The sequence below is a fragment of the Aquarana catesbeiana genome, linkage group LG09 (assembly GCF_042186555.1).
Source record: "Aquarana catesbeiana isolate 2022-GZ linkage group LG09, ASM4218655v1, whole genome shotgun sequence".
Lineage (NCBI taxonomy): Eukaryota > Metazoa > Chordata > Amphibia > Anura > Ranidae > Aquarana > Aquarana catesbeiana.
Genome location: NC_133332.1, coordinates 241,382,921 through 241,403,752, shown reverse-complemented (window position 1 = coordinate 241,403,752; position 20,832 = coordinate 241,382,921). Strand labels below are relative to the sequence as shown.

General features: G+C 44.2%; 1 protein-coding gene across 3 annotated transcripts in view; it reads left to right on the top strand.

Moving 5' to 3' along the window:
• The window catches only part of LOC141108439 (uncharacterized), a 132,737-nt gene that overhangs the window by 15,172 nt on the left and 96,733 nt on the right, over positions 1-20,832 (top strand). The window contains exon 1 of one of the 3 annotated variants that reach the window (XM_073600043.1): positions 12,411-12,611. The exons of the other annotated variants lie outside the window; for them this stretch is intronic. The gene's annotated coding sequence lies outside the window, so the exon portion shown is untranslated. Of the gene's footprint in view, positions 1-12,410; positions 12,612-20,832 lie in introns of those variants that run through there. 3 annotated transcript variants of the gene reach the window in all.

Sequence of the window (20,832 nt, the reverse complement as noted above, 5' to 3'; positions counted from 1 at the left end):
AGTTAAAGCGACGCAGTACCGAATCACAAAAAGTGCTCTGGTCAGGACGGGGGTAAAATCTTCCGGGGCTGAAGCAGTTAAAGCCCTTAAGGTGAGGGCATACCTGAAGGGGGAGAGTGCACATTGCATGAAGACACCATTTGATTCACCTTTTTTCTTTGATACGTTTATGGACTTTTTCTTGCTTCTCAATATTGGGGACTGTGCATACACACTGAGCACTTGCACTTTTTTCATCTGCTAATGAGCACTTGCACTAGAATTGGGGGTATTTTACTTATTTCTCACTGAAACGGTGCGCTGGCAGGACAGTAAAAAAAGTCCTGCTAGCAGCATCTTTGCAGTGGTGAAGGAGCGGTCCTTCACCGCTCCTGCCCATTGAAATCAATGGGGCAGCGCAGCTATACCGCCGGCATAGCGCTGCTGCAGCAGCGCTTTGCGGTGGTTTTAACCCTTTCTCGGGCACTAGTGGGGGGGTAAAGGCGCCCCGCTAGCGGCCGAATAGCGCAGCGAAATTGACGGTAAAGCGCCGCTAAAAATAGCGGTGCTTTACCGTTGACGCACCCACCTCCCCAGTGTGAAAAGGGCCTTCGTGAACAAACAGCATTATAAAGGCCAAAGAACACACCAGACAGGTCAGGGATAAAGTTGTGGAGAAATTTAAAGCAGGGTTAGGTTATAAAAAAATAGCCCAAGCTTTGAACATCTCACAGAGCACTGTTCAATCCATCATCCGAAAATGGAAAGAGTATGGCACAACTGCAAACTTACCAAGACATGGCCATCCACCTAAACTGACAGGCCGGGCAAGGAGAGCATTAGGCTCTGTTTCCACTACTGCAAGTTGTTGTGCGACTTGACACATGTGAAGTCGCATGACAAGTCAAAACCCATGTATTCCATGGACTCCAAAAAAGGTTTTTGCACTAATTTGTTCCAACATCGGTGCGACTTGTTCTCACATGGTTTTCACCGGTCGCATGACGTCGCATCACAAACCACATAGCAAAGTCGCAGTGTAAATCGTGCGACTTTGGGGACGCAATAGTGGAAAGATAGCTTTAATCAGAGAAGCAGCCAAGAGGCCCATGGTAACTCTGGAGGAGCTGCAGAGATCCACAGCTCAGGTGGGAGAATCTGTCCACAGGACAACTATTAGTCGTGCACTCCACAAATCTGGTCTTTATGGAAGAGAGGCAAGAAGAAAGACATTGTTGAAAGAAAGCCAGAAGAAGTCCTGTTTGCAGACTGCGAGAAGCTATGTGGGGGACACAGCAAACATGTGGAAGAAGGTGCTCTGGTCAGATAAGACCAAAATGTAACTTTTTGGCCTAAAAGCAAAACACTATGTGGGCTTCAAAACTTACACTGCACATCACCCTGAACATACCATCCCCACCGTGAAACCTGGTGGTGGCAGCATCATGTTGTGGGGATGCTTTTCTTCAGCAGGGACAGGGAAGCTGGTCAGAGTTAATGGGAAGATGGATGGAACCAAATACAGGGCAATCTTAGAAGAAAACCTGTTGGAGTCTGCAAAAGACTTGAGACTGGTTCACCTTCCAGCAGGACAACGACCCTAAACATACAGCCAGAACTGCAATGGAATGAAAGCATATGGAAATCAAAGCATATTCATGTGGTATGCTGCATACACACGGTTGGATTTTCCAACGGGAAATGTTGGATGTGAGCTTGTTGGCTGAAAGTCCAACCGTGTGTATGCTCCATCGAACATTTGTTGTCGGACTTTCCGCCAACAAATGTAGGCTAGCAGGTTCTCAAATTTTCCGCCAACAAAACTTTGTTGTCGGACTTTCCGATCGTGTGTACACAAGTCCGTCACACAAAAGTTCACGCATGCTCGGAATCAAGTACGAGCCGAAAGCGCTCGGTCTTGTAAAACTAGTGTTCGTAATGGAGATATCACATGACTATTGAACTTCCTCTTTATTGGCTCATCGTACGTCTTGTACGTCACCACGTTCCCACGTTCGTAATTGTTGGCCAACATTTGTGTGACCGTGTGTATGAAAGACAAGTTGGAGCCAACAACCTTTGAACAAAAAATCCACGGTTTTGTTGTCGGAAAGCCTGATCACGTGTACGCGGCATTATGCCCTGTACACACGGTCGGACTTTGTTCGAACATTCCGACAACAAAATACATGGATTTTTTCCGACGGATGTTGGCTCAAACTTGTCTTGCATACACACGGTCACACAAAGTTGTCAGAAAATCCGATCGTTCTAAACGCGGTGACGTAAAACACGTACGTCGGGACTATAAACGGGGCAGTGGCCAATAGCTTTCATCTCTTTATTTATTCTGAGCATGCGTGGCACTTTGTCCGTCGGATTTGTGTACACACGATCGGAATTTCCGACAACGGATTTTGTTGTCGGAAAATTTTACATCCTGCTCTCAAACTTTGTGTGATGGAAAATCCGATGGAAAATGTCCGATGGAGCCCACACACGGTCGGAATTTCCGACAAAACGCTCCGATCGGACATTTTCCATCGGAAAATCCGACCGTGTGTACGGGGCATAAGAATGACCCAGTCAAAATCCAGACCTAAATCTCATTGAGTATCTGTGGCTAGACTTGAAAATTGCTCTTCACAGACGCTCTCCATCCAATCTGACAGAGCTTGAGCTATTTTGCGAAGAAGAATGGGCAAAAATGTCACTCTCTAGATGTGCAAAACTGGTAGAGACATCCCCAAAAAGACTTGCAGCTGTAATTGTAGAGAAAGTATTGACTCAGGGGGGCTGAATACAAATGCACGCCACACTTTTCACATTTTTATTTGTAAAAAATTTGGAAAATTATTTATAATTTTGCTTCCACAATTATGTGCCACTTTGTGTTGGTCTATCGCATAAAACCCCAATAAAATACATTTACGTTTTTGATTGTAACATGACAAAATGTGGAAAAATGCAAGGGGTGTGAATACTTTTTCAAGTCACCGTATAGGTGGTATCTCATGTATAGAGGTTACTCTGATGTGATGGACATCTCTCATGTACAGGGGAGACTCTGATCTGATGGGAGGACTCTTATGTGAAGGGGGGCTCTGATGTGATGGGGGAACCTATGATGTGATGTGGGGGACTCTGATGTGATGGAGAGAATCTGAAGTGATGGGGGAACTCATGTATAGGAGATCTCTGATGTATAGGGATAACTCTAATGGGAGGACTCTGAAGTTATGGGGGAACCTCTGATGTTATGGGGGGACTCTGATGCAATGGAGAGGCTCTGAAGTGATGGGGGAACTCATGTATAGGGGGCTTCTGATGTGATTGGAGACCTTTGATGTGAAGGGATGACTCTGATGTGAAGAGGGAACTCTTTTTTGAATGGGGGCTTTGATGTGATAAGAAAACCTCAGATGTGTTGGGGGGAATCTAATGTGATGGAGAGGCTTTGAAGTGATGGGGGAACTCAAGTATAGGGGGCCTCTGATGTTTAGGGGTGACTCTGATGTGATGGGGTATTTCATTTACAAGGGGGACTCTGACAAGAAGAGGGGACTCTGACATGTCGGGGGACCTCTGAAGGTACAGGGCCTTTGATGTAAAGAGTGAATTCTTATGTGCAAGGGAGGACTCTGATGTGATAAGGGAACAGCTCATGTGAAGGGGGGCATCTGATAAAGTTAAAGAGGAGGTCCACTCTGTACAAATAATGAAAAGTCAGCAGCTACAAATCCTGTAGCTGCTGACTTTTAATAAAAGGACACTTACCTGTCCAGGGATTGATCCGGCGTGGTCCTCACCTGGGATTGTTCTTCACAAGCCTTTGGATTCCCAGCGCTGGCATCATAACTGTGGGCAGATGGCTATGCGGCTTACGGCTTCACAAACGGCTGCCCATTGCGCATGCACGAGCCGCACTGTACTTTGTGAATGGTCCCGCAGTCTTTTGAGACCTGTGACGTGTCCCAGAAGACTGCAGGGAGACAGGGGAAGAGGAAAACTGTCAAAACTAGGTAAAAAAATAAATGACATGCAGAGGAGGAGGACGTAAAGCAGAACTTTGCCTTTTGGGTGGAGTTCCACTTTAATTTTATGAAGGTAGTTGTGTACATTGTCCCAGGCTCAGGTTTCCCATTGATAAGTAGCATTTATGTTTGTTAACTGGGGTGCCTCGAGATTTTGCATACTTTTAAAGGGTGCCACTGCTTAAAAAAAAAAAAAAAAAAAAAAACACTGGCTTAGCCCTTCCCTCTTTTTGTGACAACAGAGAAATTTAATTTTTTTTATGATCAGATGTGCATTTGGGACCACTATATTATTATTATTATTATTATTATTATTATTATTATTATTATACAGGATTTATATAGCGCCATTTTAACAAAATGAAGGCAGACATTACAGTTACATTACAATTTGGTACAAGAGGAATCAGAGGACCCTGCTGTGTAGAGCTTACAATCTAATGCCCTGTACACACAATCGCACATTCCGATAACAAAATCCATGTTTTTTTCGGATGTTGGCTCAAACTTGTCTTGCATACACACGGTCAGACAAATCTTGTCGGAAATTCCGATCGCCAAGAACACGGTGACGTACAACACGTACGACGAGCCGAGACAAATGAAGTTCAATAGCCAGTGCGGCTCTTCTGCTTGATTCCGAGCATGCGTGGCACTTTGTGTGTCGGAATTGAGTACACACGATCGGAATTTACGACAACGGATTTTATTGTCGGGAAAATTTGAGATCCAGATTTCTGTTTTGTCGGAAATTCCGACGGAAAATGTCCGATGGAGCCTACACAGGGTCGGAATTTCCGACAACAAGCTCCCATCGAACATTTTCTGTCGGAAAATCCAACCATGTGCACGGGGCATTAGAGATGGATAAGTGCCACAATTTTCATTCATAAAATGGGCTTTAAGGAAATATAATGAAATATGAACATACACAGCTTGGCTTAGAAAGTAGAGATTAGAAATATGTGCAATGCTCCTGACAGTTAAAGTAGGGCATGTAGATAAGCAATCAATGTTCTTAATAAATAATTGGTAGCAATAAAACCAGTGCGGTATGGTGGATGGGTCCCTGAGCACAGGATGTGGGTGGAGAAGTCCCCTTAGATTTCCTGTTGACAGGTTGCTCGATGCTCCCCTGCAGCTGGAACAAAGCCACAAACTGCTGTTGTCATTCTTATGCTTTCGAGTTTAATAACCAGCACTAATATTAGCAGACACTTCTGTGCTTTACTAAACCTGTACCAGAAACAACTGAACTGCCATGAGTCCTGAAATCCTAGGGACAGCCCCAATTTTTAAAGACATGTTCTTGCAAGTATTCGTCCTTGGTCCTGATTCCCGGCACCCAAACACAATTGTGCTATAAATTTCCTCTTTTACCAGTATTATGTATACTGTTTTTTTATCGGGTAATGTGGCCAGTAACAGCCTTCATGCCTTAGGGTGTCTGTACTCTGGATGGAGGAGAAATGGAGACACCCTTGGACAGCAGCATTGTCAGTCTGTAGAGAGGGTCGTATTAGATGTATTCACAGATCTATATAGTCTTCAATAAGCGTGTATTGATTGGTTTGCGCAAAAGTTATAGTTATAGTTATATGGTATATACTGGAATTTAAAAAAAAAATGTTATATTAGTAATGGCGGCAATCAACGACTTATAGCAGGACTGCGATATTGGGGCAGACAATCAGACACTAAATGACACGTTTGACACTTTGTGGGGACCAGTGACACTAATACAGTGATCAGTGCTAAAAATATGCACTATCACTGTACTGGGAATATAATGACACTGGCTGGGAAGGGGTTAAACCTCTAAGTTGATCAAAGGGTTAAACGTGTGCCTAACCAGTGTTTTTGTGTACTATGTGTGCTGTTTTTACTTAGAGATCTGCTGGATTTTCTTTCTCTGCCTTGCAGGGAAAGAAAATCCATCAGATCCCTGCTGACAGAACAGAGCTCTGTTTGTATAGGCAAAGCTCTGTTCTATGTCTCTCCTCGCTGATCAGCAGGTGCCGGTGGACATCCATTGGCCGGCACCCGCTGATCGACTTGTGCTGTGTCTAATCACAGCAGAGCCACAGTGTCGGTGGCACACGTCCCCTACCCGGAAGTGCTGGATCACGTACTAGGTACGTGATCCAGCGCAGGAGAGCCGCCTTGCCACCGTACTTCTAAGTGATGTGGTTGCCAAGCAGTTAAAGCCGCTTACCTTCCTTTCCGCATATGTACAGTAGGATACGCAAGTGCAGCTCATTGCACAAATTCCACAATGCCGAATCTGACGAAACTCCTGTGCATGATGCCTTGTAGGCTTGGCCAATCACAGTGGCCAGCAATCGAAAACCGGGAAGATGGCCACCCAAAGATGTCAGCAGCCAGCGGTGAGTTCTGGGGACAGTGCATCGCTGGATCTAAGGTGAGAATAATTCCGCTTTAAAGGAAGTAGAAAAACAACAGACCAACAGGCCTAAAAGAATAAAACTAATGCACCCACCACATCTAAGACTTTCTAAGCTGTAATATAATAAATGTTTGTTTTTTGGGTTTGTTTTTAGGTACTTTTCATCCATCTTTTCATGTTTAGATCATGATGGATCATAAGCATGGTATGCAAGATGTCAGAATTGCTAGCGGTTTTTGGGGGTGAGGTGAAATTTTCATGTCTACAGGTATATCAAATCACTGGAAAACGGGTATGAATACATTAATTTTGGGAAAGGATCACAACAACATCTCCGCTAATTTATCTTCCTCTAGGATAGCCGAGACTACAACTCAATATACAACTAATATGTAATATTTCATTACTCTTTGCTGATAGATGACTTGAGGTAACCCAACATCCTCCTAGGTCAGCCTTTCTTGACCTGTTTTACCACAGAGGAACCTATATGATCATTTTAGATCTTGAGGAAACCCTTATGCCGTGTACACACGAGCGGAATGTCCGACAGAAAAAGTCTGATGGGAGCTTTTCATCGTGTGTATGCCCCATCGGACTTTTCACGTTGAAAATTCTGACGGACCTAGAAAGAGAACATGTTCTAAATTTTTCCGACAGAACCAATTCCTATCGGGAAAACCGATCGTCTGTCAGCTGTTCCGACGTATCAAAAACGACGCATGCTCTGAAGCAAGCACAAGACGGAAGCTATTGGCTACTGGCTATTGAACTTCCGTTTTCTAGCCCCGTTGTACGTGTTGTACATCACTGCATTCTGGACGGTCGGAATTTGGTGTGACTGTGTGTATGCAAGACAGCTTGAGTGGAATTCAGTCGAAACTCCATCGGAAAAACCTTCAGAGTTGATTCTGATGGGAAAACCAGTTGTGTGTACGAGGCATTACTTAAACCAATTTGTTGGGGGTCATTGGGAAAACTGTCTCTTAGATTGGTGGTCAGTAAGAAAAGTGCAACCCTACAGTGGTGATAAGAATTCCACCCTTATGAACAGTTAAAATCAGAATTGCTGTCATGCTGCTGGCTTTGCCAAGTTGCAATGACCCTGGAACTGTGGATACACCATCAAATGGGAGGTCAATCAGCCACACCTCTAGCAACCTCTGGAGGAACCCTGGTTGAGTATGGCTGCCCTACGGTAGGTAGTAATGTGAAATGAACCCAACAATTGTTGGATGCCGGGATAGCCATGCTTGCAGGACCCATTTCCAATCCTTTGTGTATGACCATAGAATTTGACTCTATTTTTACTTTCCTAGCAATTTGACGCAGTTGCCAGAACTATGAATATGTTTGATTTCCCAGTTAGCCAGCATAAATCATTACATTAAGAGTCTCTGAACTATGGCCCATGGGCCACATCTGACCTGCTATAAGACTTTATCTGGCTCACAGCTAGGGTCCGTAATGTGTACAGAATGAGGTCTCAGGCCAGTAAAAGCCAGTCCATGATCTCTGTTCTCCCCACCCAACTCCTGCCCCAGAATTTACAAGATGGCAGCTCTTTTTCCATCCAGACCTGCTAGGCTCTGGGCTCTCACTTTGCTGATGAAAGGGAGACCCTTATGGGGACCCTGATGTAGGGGAAAACTCTGATGTAGGGGAAAACCCTGATGTAGGGGAAAACTCTGATGTAAGGGAAAACTCTGATGTAAGGGAAAACTCTGATGTAAGGGAAAACTCTGATGTAAGGGAGGACTCTGATGGGAACCTTAAAGTGGAAGTAATCCCTTAAATATACCCAGTGAAGTGACTGGCCTCAGTTGATACACAGAGATGAAGTAAATCCTCCTACATACATTGTACCTGTTCATCTATAGTCTTCTCTTCTCTTCTCTACGGCCATTCAAAGTCCAGAATGTATATAGCTTGTCTGATAGTTAAAAAAAAAAGGGAGGACAGAGAGTTGAAATTACACTCTGCAGAGCTCAGTGAGGAGAGCTCTGAGAGCTGATTGGAGGGAAGGGACACCTCTACACAGCACACAGGAACAGAGCTGAGGCTGTCAATCTGCTGGAGCTCCTTCCCCTGTCACCTTTTTTCTCTTGGTGTCAGGAAAACATGTCAGAAGTGATTCATGCTTATAGAGGAGGAACGAAGCAGCAGACAGAAATGACACTTAGTGCTCTTATTTGAGACAAGTACACACTATAGAGGGATGTGCTTTGTTCATATTTCATGTCTGAGGTTTACAACTACATTAATGTAAGGATGGGGGGGGGGGGCTGGGGGACTCTGATGGGAACCCTGATGTAAAGAGGGGGCACTATTGCTAAAGTTCCTTTGTTCTGAATCACATCATGCTAATTATGAAAAAGATCCAAGTAAAATGTATTCATTTAAATGCTATTTCAGCCTGCAAATATTTGTAAAACATACGATTTATACAATATATATACAAATATATGATGATACTGAAAAGCTTGGAGAGCCCTGCTTTACATCATTAACTGCTTACTGTATAACATAGATATATATGGCGGCAAGGCTGCGCCCGATTCCATACTAGGTATGTGATCCGACACTTCCAGGTAGGGGAGTGTTGAGAATAGATGAGAAAATCCGGACAGCCGCACTCCAGGAAGATATAATTCAAAGACCATTTATTGTAAATCTTAAAAGCATATGGCATACAAAACACTGTGGCAGAGGGTACAGGCAATCAACTAACGCGTTTCGCACTTATGCTAAGTGCTTACTCATGAGTAAGCACTTAGCATAAGTGCGAAACGCGTTAGCTGATTGCCTGTACCCTCTGCCACAGTGTTTTGTATGCCATATGCTTTTAACATTTACAATAAATGGTCTTTGAATTATATCTTCCTGGAGTGCGGCTGTCCATATTTTCTCATCTACTCTCAACATGACTCAGCATTAGCCAGCACCTGGGGCTCTCTATTTTCGGAGACATCTAAGTTTACACCTGGTGTGGATCTATACCAGTGCGGTGAGAATCTTTTTACTTCCAGGTAGGGGGTAAGGATTAAACACAACAGATGTCGATCAGCTGGTGCCAGCCGATAGGTTAGCGCAGCACCCACCGATCATCATGCATTTACACAGGACAGAGTCCTGCCTAGGTAAATAAGGCAGAGCCCTGTCTTGTCAGCAGGGAAGTAATAGATGTTCCTTCCTCACAAAGCAGGGAATAAAATCCATTACTTGCCTTAGTAAAAGCAGCACACACTGTACACCAAAACACTGGCTAGGCACACAGTTAACCCTTTGATCACCCCTGATGTTTAACCCCTTACCCAGCCAGTTTCATTAATACAGTGACAGTGCATATTTTTACTTTATTAGTGTCACTGGCTTCCAAAAAGTGTCAGTTAGGAGTTTATTTACCAAAGCTAGAGAGGACAAAGTTAGTCACAATTCTGAAGATAAACCAATCAGCTTCCAGGTGTTAATTGCTAAAGCTTAATTAAACAAGCTGAGGTTAGAAGCTGATTGACCCATACCACCCAACTGTCCCTGATTTGGAGGGACTGTCCCTGATTTGTCGCAATGTCCCTCATTCCTCCTCATTTGTCCCTCATTTTGGTATGATCTATGTAGTTGTATATAAAATGCACTTTTTATCTTTTCAAATAGTGTTTCCCAGCGCTAAACCTTTCATCTGATTTCTAAATTGCTGCATTTGTAAATTCCAAAAGCCAATATAAAGGAATAGTGCATGGTAAAAAAAGCACTTGTGGCTTTAACCAATCTTGTTTTTTTTGTACAATTCTCCTTTAATGGGGCGTGGCAAGGGGTGTGTCCTATGCCTGCATACTTTTGCTGATAGGTGTCCCTCATTCCCATCTCAAAATGTTGGGAGGTATGTTGACCAATTGCAGAATTGTGACTAATTTTGCCCTCTCTAGCTTTAGTAAATAAACCCCTTAGCGTCCGAATGTCCGCAATATCACAATCCCGCTATAAGTCTCTGATCGCCGCGATTACCAGTAAAAATAAAAATAGTAAATATTAATAAAAATAGTAAAATAAAAATTCCAGTATATATCCCGTAGTTTGTAGACACTATGTGGTTGATTTACTAAAGGCAAATAGACTGTGCACTTTGCAAAGTGCAGTTGCTCCAGAGCTTATTAACCGCTTGCCGACCGGCTCACACCGATATACGTCGGCAGAAGGGCACGTACAGGCAGATTAACATACCTGTACGTTGCCCTTTAAGAAGCGGTTTGCGAGCGCGCGCCCGCCCGCCGCGACCTCCGTGAGTGTGATCGCGGGTCCCGCGGACTCTATGTCCGCAGGGATACCCGCGATCGTCTCACGGAGAGGAAGAATGGGGAAATGCTGATGTAAACAAGCATTTCCCCATTCTGCCTAGTGACAGGACACTGATCACAGCTCCCTGTAATCGGGAGCGGTGATCAGTGTCGTGTCACACGTAGCCCCTCCCCCCCCACAGTTAGAATCACTCCCTAGGACACACTTAACCCCTACACTGCCCCCTAGTGGTTAACCCCTTCACTTCCAATCACATTTACACAGTAATCAATGCATTTTTAATTGCACTGATCACTGTATAAATGTGAATGGTCCCAAAATAGCGCCAAAAGTGTCCGATCTGTCCGCCATAATGTCACAGTCACGATAAAAAATGCTGATCGCCGCCATTACTAGTAAAAAAAAAAAAATTAATAAAAATGCCATAAAACTATTCCCTACTTTGTAGACACTATAACTTTTACGCAAACCAATCAATAAACGCTTATTGCGATTTTTTTTTTTTACCAAAAATAAGTAGAAGAATACGTATCGACCTAAACTGAGGAAAAAAATGTTTTTTTATATATTTTTTGGGGATATTTATTATAGCAAAAACTAAAAAAATAATGCGTTTTTTTCAAAATTATCGCCATTTTTTTGTTTATAGTGCAAAAAATAGAAACCACAGAGGTAATCAAATACCACCAAAAGAAAGCTCTATTTGTGGGGAAAAAAAGGACGTCAATTTTGTTTGGGAGCCACGTCGCACAACCGCGCAATTGTCAGTTACCGAATCGCAAAAAGTGCTCTGGTCAGGACGGGGGTAAAATCTTGCGGGGCTGAAGCGGTTAAAGCCCTTAAGGTGAGGGCATACCTGAAGGGGGAGAGTGCACATTGCATGAAGACACCATTTGTTTCACCTTTTTTCTTTGATAAGTTTATGGACTTTTTCTTGCTTCTCAATATTGGGCAGCCAAACTGGTCCGTGGCTTAAGTGGTTAAAAGAGCAGAAGCTCTGCTGACTTCCATCATCCAATCATGTGCAAGCTAAAGCATTTTTTTTAAATTGTCCTTACACGTGATTGGGTATTCTTTGCAAAGTGAAGCTTCACTTCATTTAGTAAGCTCTGGAGCAACTGCACCTTGTAAAGTGTACAGTCTACTTTCCTTTAGTAAATCAACCCTTATATCTTAACTGATTTTTTTTTAACCAAAAACATGTAGCAGAATACATATTGGCCTAAATTTATCAAGAAATTTGTTTTTTGTTTTAGAGCAGAAAGTAAAAAATATTGTTTTTTTTTTTTCAAAATTGTCGATCGTTTTTTTTTTTTTGTTTATATTGCAAAAAATAAAACCCGCGGAGGTGATCAAATACCACCAAAACATCTATTGGTGGGAAAAAAAGGACATCAATTTTATTTGGGTGCAGTGCCTAATGACCGCGCAATTCTCAGTTAAAATAACGCAGTGCCGCATCGCAAAAAAATGGCCTGGTCATGAAGGGGGATAAAAATTCCAAGTGGTCAAGTGGTTAAACGCGGGTGCTTTGAAACCTTTTTTTTTTTTTTTCTCCGGAGGCCCGCTGGTGCTTATGCAGTCATAGTGACACAGGCTATTAGAACCATAATTCCATCAAAGGGTGCTCGGCGATATTACAAGACACCAGGAAGCTTTATTTAATGTCGTTTGCTGCAGAAGACAGTTGTGCAAGCTCCTTCCTGATGTTAGTCATTCACAGGCAGCATGCAAGGTTGTCTTCCGCCTGGTTCGGTCAGTGCCTGTGCAGAGCAATGAGCTGACATCAGCATCTGCCTCTACAGCAGGAGACACACACAGCCTGACGGGAGCCCGGCCAGCATCCTCTCTCCAGGCAACCATCCTCCCCGCTGCATCGCTACCCACACAGCAAGGTCAGCCTGCAATGCTTCATAATTCATCTAGAAATAGCAGCACATTACAATTTTGGCTTGCAATCCTCTAATCAATCCATCTAGAGAGTAATAGGCCTGCAAAGCGAGCATAATCCTGCAGACTGCTAATTGCCTGCGATGGTTGTACCCAGCTAATGCATCCTGCGTACCTGTAAAAAAACAACACCTACAGCTGATAGAAGGGTATAGGAAAACATTTAAGGGGGCAGTACAAGAACAACTGATTTCATGGTTATGGCTGATGGGCAGAATCATCGACTGGATTCTTTAAGAGTACCTGTATTGCAGCAAGAAATGGAATGTCTTTATTGGAGATAGGCAAGACACTTTGCTCTTTCAGGGACAAAAGTTTTAGTGCATTTTGCATGCTACTAACCTGTATTCCGGGCAGACCTAGCAATGTATCAGGTATGCAGAAAGCAATGTCAATCTGGCCATACACTAGTAGGAGTCTGCTCAAAAAAAGAACATTCTCTTCGATTTTACAGTGGTTAGTAGGGTCAAATCGATGTTCGTTTCCAACCGCAGTGATGAGAAAATTCAAAGGAGCGGGACGGAAACATTTTCTCAAACAAATTTCTAACCGTGTATGTGGTTTTCATCTGGGAAATTACATTAAAGCAGTAGTAAACCGCGGCATTGGAATAAAGAAAAAAAAATGTTTCCAGCACGGCAATTATATAATGCGCTAGTATGAATTGTGTACTAGCGCATTATGAATTACTTAAAGCGGGGTTCCACTCAAATTTTTAACTTAATCTTACCCCCTTCAGTTAATTGCATAGATGTTCAAATGCCACATGAAATTTTTTTTTATCGCTGTAATTACCTTTTATATTGTACTTTATTCTGGCACTTCCTGTCTCTCCTCCCATGGGAGTAGGCGTGTTTATTGCCTTTCCCCGGCGCCGCACTGTCTCCTGGGAGCTTAGTGTCAGGCTTCCCAAGATTCAGTGCGGAAACAATGATCATGCGTGTGAACAAGCTGTGAATTAACAGCATTCGCCGCATCCCAGAAATCAATGCTTGTGGGCTTCACATGCCCACAAGCAAGATGGAAACAGCCAGCATCAAATTTTTTAAGTTATCCTTCAGTACGAAAACAGACAGAGGCGGAAATATTACACCCAAACTGTGAGTATTATTTTGGGATTAGCAAAGTGTCTCAATGACCTAAAAAAAAAAAAAAAAAGATTGGTCGCCGGACTCCCGCTTTAAACTGGCCATACACCATACAATTTTCTTATTCAATTTTTTTCTAGAGCTAAATTCAACTATGTAGTACAAGGGCCTGCCTGATTGTATCCAAATTGAAAGTGTTTAGGTGTGACCTCATATTATATGGTTTTGGTAAATCTAAAGGAAAGTTGTACAAGAAAATTGTATAATGTATGGCCAGCCTTACCGTAGAAAGAAGCTCTCCAGCAGTGCGCTGTCACTGCTGAGAGCGCTTCCACCTCTACCCCGTCTTTCTTCCAGGTTCGCGGGCTCCGGCAGCTTGAATGGTCGAGCGGGAGTTACAGCTTGAATGGCCAAGCGGGTATGCCGTTCCTTCAGAGCGCATGCGCCAGTGACGTCACCAGCTGCCAAAAGGGCAAATATCTCCTATGCGGTGCATGTTTAGAAGACATTCATTTTACCTACAAGTAAGCTTTATTATAAGCTTACCTGTAGGTAAAAATCACAAAGCGGACTTTACTACCGCTTTCATTTCAAAACTGTTAAAATAAACAAAATTTTGAAGTACTTTCGAACAAAGCCAATCGAATGTATTGAGGATCAAGGCCAACTTTAAGCCTGCTATGGCCTTCTCAATACTGCCTGCTGCCTTAGAGCCCTTTCACACTGGGGCGGTTTGCAGGCGTTATTGTGCTAAAAATACCGCCTGCAAACCGACCCAAAACAGCCTCTACTGTTTGTTCAGTGTGAAAGCCCGAGGGCTTTTACACTGAAGCGGTGCGCTGGCAGGAGAAGAAAAAAACTCCTGCAAGCCTCATCTTAGGAGCGGTGAAGGAGCGGTGTATTCATCGCTCCTAAACCGCTCCTGCCCATTGAAATCAATGGGGCAGTGCGGCTATACCACGGCGATACCGCTGCTATAGCCGCGCTATGCGAGCGGTTTTAACCCTTTTCCGGCCGCCAGCGGGGGTTAAAACCGCACTGCTAGCGGCCGAATACCGCTGCAAAAACGACGGTAAAGCAGCGCTAAAAATAACGCTGTTTTACCGCTGACGCCCCCACCGCCCCAGTGTGAAAGGGGCCTTAAAGCGGTAATAAACTGCTGTGTGTGTGTTTTTTGGGGTTTTTTTTGCAACCTGCAGGGTAAAGTTATAATGTGCTAGTATACACCGCAACTTACCTGAAAACGATGCCCTCCATCACCACGCTGTCACTGCTGAGAGGGCTTCTATCGTCAGCTGGTTTTCGCGGACTCCGGTTGTGTGAGTGGCCAGAGCCGTAAAGACGTCACTCCTGTGCAGGAGCCGCTGTTTATGGCACAGGACCCTGAAGGAATGGCACGGGTGGCATCACCGGCTGCATGTACAGTATATATCTCCTAAACGGCACAGATATTTACAGTACCTATAGGTAAGGCTTATTATAGGCTTACCTATTGGTAAAAGGCAGAAATAGGAGTTTACTCCAACCACAAGAAAATCATTTACAAGGAAAGATCAGTTAAGCTGGTACCTGCCGTATATTGGCTATTTTATTCTGCTGGGTTTGCTTTTACTCAAGTTTCCTTGTGTGCCCTTGTGTCCCTTCATGCTTTTACCATGGCAGTTTGGATGTTAGGTTGTGGGGGAGCTAGATGTAACAGCCCCAGCTGGTATTAAAGCGGAACTAAACCACCCAAATATTTTTTAGGTGCCCATGGGTGGTTTCCTTAATATACCGCACCACACACCTAGAAAAACGATGCCACCCTCCCAGCACTGTGATGAGAGGGCTCCCCTCCACTACCGGTGCTTTGCCCAGTCCTCTACTTGGTTTGAAGACTTCGGCCTCCTTAGTGGCTGGGCCAGGATTATGTAACTCCTGCACATGCACACAGGAGTTACTTCATCTTGGCACAGAACCGTGCCAAGACTGTAAACTGAGCTTCACGTTTGCTGACAGGCAGAAGTATTTATGACAGGCGAGACATCAAAAGTTTAACTGTCAGTATGTTGTTTTAAAAACGAGTTTACTTCCACATTAAAGTGACATTAAAGATTTTTTTTTAAATAACAAACATGTCATACAATGGTTTTGCACAGAGCAGTCCCGATCCTCCAGGCCCCTCCCTCCTACCTAGTGTCCCCATAGCAAGCAGCTTGCTATGAGGGCACCTGAGCAGGCTCACTCCTGAGCCACTGCTCTGTGTGTCCATTCACACACAGAGTGTGCCCTGCCCCACCCCTGCTCTCCCATCATTGGCTCACTGGCAGTGATTGACAATAACGGAAGCCAATGGCTACCACTGCTGTCTCAGCCAATGAGGAGTGAGAGACCCAGGCTCTCGTGCACATCACTGGATCGAGATGGGGCTCACCTAATAATTAGGGGGTGCTAGCAGGACTGCTGCACACAGAAGGTTTTTTTACCTTCATGCATAAGAATGCATGAAGGTAAAAAACCTTGAGCCTTTGCAATCACGTTAAGAATTTCAATACATCAGCAAATGCTTCGACAACTGAATTTCCTTTAAGCTGCCTGCAGTGCACAGTGAGGCTGGACTCATTATTTACGTGTTGACACATTTTAAAAATGCACTTGCATTGATTTCATTGTCTTGCAATTTTTTAATGTATTCCGTTGTAGTCCTTAATGCATGCTACAACACGCTGTGACATATTGCAGTGTCTTGCATTAGGTTGCACTGCGTTTTAATGCATGTTCCATTTTCACGCAATATACATCAGTGCAGCGTATTGGTGTGAATCAGTTCTGTGGAATACAATAGATTTCAGCTTATCACTGTGCTGGACCTGCATTTAGCAACTCAACGGACGCAGTGTGAATGGGCTCTGGCAGAATGTTTTGGTGATTGCACTTCAGAGGCCAGTGTGAAGGTTCAGAGAGTCTGGCAGAAGGCAGCTTCTGATTTTTTCATTTTTTTTTGTTTGAATCAAAACTTTTTTTATTGACAAGAATAATGGGTAACTGAGTTACAATAAGGGGGTAAACAAATCCCTCCACAGCTGAATTGTACACAGATTCAAAATGTATGTACATATGATGCAGTTACCTAGTAAAAGGCACAAATACACTTGTTTTTAGTGGAACTTAGAACAAAAAAAAAATACAATAAGAATAAGAAAAAAGAAAGGGCTCCTTCCTCCAGGCTTTACCACATGAGTTATCATCTACACAGCATATGCATTGTAGGAGAGGCCTCAAGCTCAGGAGGAAACCCTATCAACAGTATAAGGGTCTATAACCGTAGCAGTCTATCCATTATTAGCTGGGGGGGGAGCAAGGTTGGGGTTATCCAACCAATTCTGCCATATAAGGTTGATTTTTTTGGATGCATTTCGGTGTCGGTATGCCAACTGTTCCCGAAGGAGGAGAGAATTGACATATGCAATCCACTGGGCCTTGTAGGCACATTGGACGCCAGCCTGTAGAGTGCTACGAGTTTTCTGGTCAGATATAATAATCTAGTTACCGTTATATAGACGCCTTTTGGATACATTTCAGCGTCAACTGATCCCAGGAGGCACACCAGTGGCCTACATGGTATGGGTGTTTGTGCCACAGCAGAAACAGTTTGTATGACCTCCGTCCAATATCTGGTAAGCTTCGGGCAGTGCCATATCATGTGTATAACGTCTCCCCTGTGGATGGCACATTTAGGGCATAGGGGAGAGTCTCTTCTACCCCATTCATATAATTGTATAGGTGTACGATGGGACCTATGTAGTATGAATAATTGTGAGAGTTTATGAGATGCAGAGACTGACACCACCAGAATTGATTCCAAGGCCATATCTCATTGGTCCCCGTCTATGCCTCCCACTTCCGTGGACCAGTGCGTTCTACATTTAAGTAGGGCAGAATTCTGGATTGTAGATATTATTGTAGAGTAAGCTCGTGATATCATACTCTTGCTGTTATTTGCCTGTAGGACCTCCTGTATCAGGAAAGATTTTATGATATTTAAACTAACAGTCCATGTCTGGGTTTGTAACGCATGCATGAGTTGGAGGTATTGGTAGAGTTTTTTCCGTGTTAGAGAAAATTCCCTGCATAAATTTTCAAATGATTTAAGTACATTACCATCATATAATTGTGTGAAGAACCATATCACTATTCTTGACCAAAGAGAGAAACCTTGTAGTTTAGATAGCTCAGGGTAGTTGGGATTGTTCCAGATAGGAGTAAACTCCATCGGACCATCTATGGTTAGTGCTCTTTTAACTGCCTTCCAAACCTTCTGGAGTAGTATTGTTGTCGGGGAGGACGAAGGTATACCCGGCAGACCCATCTCCAAGTGAGAGCCAGCTGTTAATATGGGATTGGTGTGGGACACCAATTGCATAATAGGGTCATCCGAATCATGAAGATCCCAACCTGCAAGCTGTTGCAGCTGCGATGCTAAAAAGTACATCTTAGAAGTCGGTACCGCCAGGCCCCCCGTCCTTGCCAAATTGTAGGCTGATACGGCTCTACCTTTTTTCCAGATAAGATCGCAAAATTGAGAGTCAATCTTCTTGAACCATTTTTTGGGAATCCACATAGGAGAATTGTGGATAATATATAAGAGCTGTGGTGCCCAAATCATTTTAATCAGGTTTACCCTACCACTGATAGCGGAAGTTTACACCATCCCTGACATTTAACACATTGTTTGTCCAATAAGGGGGCTAGCTTATGTTTCAAGTATTCAGTAGGGTCCGGTGATATCATTACTCCCAGATATTTAAAAGTGTTAACAATGGCAATTTGGGACGCCTCTGTAGTAGAGGTGATACTAGTGGATCAAGGGGCATAAGTACGGATTTGGACCAATTAATAGTAAATCCGGAGAATTCACCAAATGTAATAATGGTTGCCATCAGGGTCCTCAGCGAGCCACCGGAGTCCGCCAGATATAGTAGGGCATCGTCAGCGTAGAGGGACAACTTGTCCTCCAGCTGGCCCCTGTGGAATCCCATAATGTCCCTATTATTAACATGGCAAGTGGCTCCACTGCTTGTGCAAAAAAAGGGGAGATAACGGGCAGCCCTGACGAGTACCCCAGTGTAACTTGAAGGGCAAGGAGAGGGTATTATTGACTCGGACCCTGGTCCGAGGTTCTGAGTAAAGTACTTTCACCCAGTTGATAAAGGCATTCCTCGGGCCAAAGCCAGCCAGGATCTCTCAGAGATAGGGCCACTCAACGCTGTCAAAAGTCTTGGCAGCATCCAAGGACAGAATGGCCCTACCCCCGGTGTTATCTACTGGAGTTTGAATATTAAGGAAGAGGAGCCGGATGTTGTCCGCCGTGGACCGTGTCAGAATGAATCCGGATTGATCATGGTGTACCAGCCACCCAACAACTCCCGAGAGCCTGTTAACAAGGACCCTAGCTAGCAGCTTGACGTCAATATTAAGCAGTGATATAGGGCGGTATGAATCCGGTATCTGTCTATTCTTACCTGGCTTGGGGAGGACCACAATAATGGCCTCCTTTATCGAGTCAGGTAGGTGACCCGTTTTAGCTGCCTCTTGTAAGGCCCGCTGAAGCGGAGGTAGGAGGATCGACCCATACCTGGTGTATACCTTGACAGGCAGTCCATCCGAGATTTATGGTTCAGTGCATCTGCCAACGCCTCAATCAGTTCTTCTATTGTGATCAGGGAGTCTAGCGCTTCTTTTTCAGCCGCGGAGACCTGGGGAAAGGTACAGTCCCTTTAAAACAGAGCCAAGTCGGAGGGAGTAGTCTTAGTCTTAGAGGTGTATAAGTCTGCATAGAACCGCTGAAATGTATCCAAAATGTCAGTAGTATAGGTGCTAACTTCACCATTAAATTTCTTAATCTCAGTAATGGAGGTGGATTCTTGTTGTGCCCTAGCGACCATAGCCAATAAATGACCCGTATTCTCTCCTTCCTCAAAATAGTTTTGTTGTAGGAAGTATCTCTTTTTTTCAGCTGTTGACAATACCACCCTGTTATATAAGGATTGAGCCTCAGTCCAGCGTGGGGTAGGATCCGCTACCAGAGCCATCTCTCTACATTGTAACTCAAGGCGGACCGTTTCCTCCCATTCTCTAGACCTTTTCTTTATACCAGATATCTCCCGTATGAGGAGGCCCCGAACAATGCGTTGGCAGCCACCATGGAGTGAGTATATTTAACATCCCTCTGCAATGGTTGCCATTCATCCTCCAGTGTGCTAATTTGCCCTTCCACTGCAGAGGTGCGGTCACGCAGCTTCTGCATATCCTGCCGCACAAATGATATTTCCATTTTCATACCTTTCACCTCCCGTGCAAGATTAGTAATAGAGGAGTTGCAGACAGTGGCCGTCGCCAGTATATCTCTGAGGGTTGGCTCAGGATCATTATTATCATTATTGTCCTGCATGCTGGGCACCGCCATATTGAATGGCTGTGTGGGGCCTTGAGACATAGGGGACAGAGCGGGTGGATTAGCCAGGATCAGAGGAGTATCATCCAGATCCCTGGTATCCTCCTTCGGATCGTGTCCGCCAGGCCCTGGGGTAGGTGGTGTATCTTTTCCCCATTTAGAGAAGAGGCGCTGGGCCGCTTCCTTAGCCGAAAGGGGCGGGAGGCCACCATCTTGGATCGGGGCGTCTAGCGGGACTCGGGGGCCTTGTCCGCGTCTAGATATGTTGGGGAACAAAAATGTTACTAGCCTTTTATAAAGCAGGTTCCTCGGTGCTCAGCAGTGTCGGTCCCGAGGCTGTAGATTGCAGGATGGCGGTGCAATAGCTTGGATCCTGCAGGATGATCGGCGGAGCAAGCGGCTGCACGTCCTCTTACATGCCTCGCTTGGCCATGCCCCCTGATTTTTTCTTTTAAAAAAAAGCAGAGCTCTGTTACTCTTTTGTCTTGGGTGCATAGCATACTATATTTTTGTTTCTAAAATAAAGATTCAGACGCATCAGTCTAACATTTTTTTTTAAATTAAAAGATAAATAATGTAGTGCCCTCCTAGTTTAGAGTAGGCTGCTAGGCAAATTTAGTTTAGCTCCACTGTAAATAGTAGAGC